At 42.8% G+C, this 1,820-nt stretch overlaps 1 non-coding gene across 1 annotated transcript; it reads right to left on the reverse strand.

Moving 5' to 3' along the window:
- Nucleotides 1-1,099: 1,099 nt before the first annotated feature.
- LOC148161679 (small nucleolar RNA U3) lies at nt 1,100-1,312 on the reverse strand. The gene has a single exon (XR_015767405.1). It is a non-coding gene; the product is annotated as a small nucleolar RNA U3 (small nucleolar RNA).
- Nucleotides 1,313-1,820: the final 508 nt, after the last annotated feature.

A 1,820-nucleotide genomic window follows, 5' to 3' on the forward strand; every position in this document is an offset into this window, starting at 1 on the left:
CCAAAAAGCACTTGAAAAGATGCTCCACTTGAAACCATTGAAAAGCATGAAGTTGAACATAAATCAAAAGGGATTCACTAATGTCTCTGCAAGGCTCCATCTTAAACTAAGTAACCTTTTCCTTCTCTTCTGCAAACCTCTGCTCCTCCCTTCTAAGCCTTTTGTTTCAGGAGCCTGGTACCACCCTAAAGACAGGATGAAGGAGGCTGGCAGCATGCACACAATTTCTGTCAAAATAAAACACCCCCCCCGCCCCTTCCTTCAGGGGGAGGGGACTTACAGTTTTTGAGGGCCTTGGCCTGTTCTAGCCCCCTGTGCCCCGAAAAGCAATAAAGCTATTGTTCCTCAATATTCCAAACTCTGTCTTCGTCTTATATTTTGGCTCTGAAGCACAGAGGTCAGTTTTCGACCGTACACTCAGCCATTGGGAAGATAAATTAATACTACAGTGAGTTACCATTACACAACCATCCCCGTGGCTAAAATTACGAAGACCGAAAACATATGTGGTGAGGATGTAAAGTAACTAGACGTTTCATACACTTGTGGGAATGAAAAATGGTCCAACCACCGAGAAAAGCTGAACCACAGATAAACATTTACCAATCACGTGAACGGCCATTCCTCTCCTAAGGATTTACACAATATGGCCACACAGCAAACTGCACATGAATATTCATCATAGCTTTATTCCCCATGGCCAAACCCAGGAAACTGCATAGATGGCCATGAATAGGTGAATGTACAGACCAAATATATCCATACAGAGGAATACTCCTTAGCAATGAAAAATTCTGAACTGGTGATCCATTAGTAATATGGATAGATATAAGAATCCTTAGGCTGCACGGAGGAATGTAGGCATAAAAGAGTTCCATTTCCATAACGTGGTTAAAAATCAAGCCGTCTTTGATGCCAGTGGTTGCCTGGGGCTGAGGGTGAAGGCAGTGAGAGACTTCAATGGATCCACCCAAGGGAAGCTGTGAGGTAGAAGAAATGCCCTGTGTCCTGAATGGAGCAGTAGTTTCAATTGTATGTACATCTGTGAAAATGCATTTAGTTGTACAGTTTATCTTTTTTAATTTTTATTTGTTGAGAAAGCACTCACACTGCATCCTCTCTCTCTTACCGTCCAAAGGAGGAGAAGAACGATCATCAGTGGCAATGGGCAGCTGTGGAAACAACACCTAAAATCACGTTCATGCTCAGGAGAGAACAATGTGCCTCCTCCTTGAGGTTTCAGGTCCTCTACACGTTCAGAGAAAATTCTCTAGTAACAAACTGTAGAAATGAACTGGAGGGTATTATGCTAAGTGAAATTAAGTCAATCAGAGAAAGACATGTATCCTATGACCTCACTGATAGGAGGGATTCTTAATCTTAGGAAACAAATTGAGGGTTGCTGGAGTGGTGGGGGTGGGAGGGATGGGGTGCCTGGGTGATGGGCATTGGGGAGGGTATGTGCTATGGTGAGCGCTGTGAATTGTGTAAGACTGATGAATCACAGACCTGTACCTCTGAAACAAATAATATATTATATGTTTAAAAAAATAGAGAGAGAGAGAAGCTAGTAGGAAGGGAAAAATGAAGGGGAGGAAATCGGAGGGGGAGATAAGCCATGAGAGAAGATGGACTCTGAGAAACAAACTGAGGGTTCTAGAGGGGAGGGGTGGGGGGATGGGTTACCTGGTGATGGGTATTAAAGAGGGCACATTCTGCATGGAGCACTGGGTGTTATGCACAAACAATGAATCATGGAACTCTACATGAAAAACTAATGATGTAATGTATGTTGATTAACATAACAATAAAAAATTTTA

The sequence above is a fragment of the Eumetopias jubatus genome, unplaced genomic scaffold (assembly GCF_037043125.1).
Source record: "Eumetopias jubatus isolate StellerSeaLion01/CBP00866 unplaced genomic scaffold, mEumJub1_p1.0 scaffold_92, whole genome shotgun sequence".
NCBI classification, from domain to species: domain Eukaryota; kingdom Metazoa; phylum Chordata; class Mammalia; order Carnivora; family Otariidae; genus Eumetopias; species Eumetopias jubatus.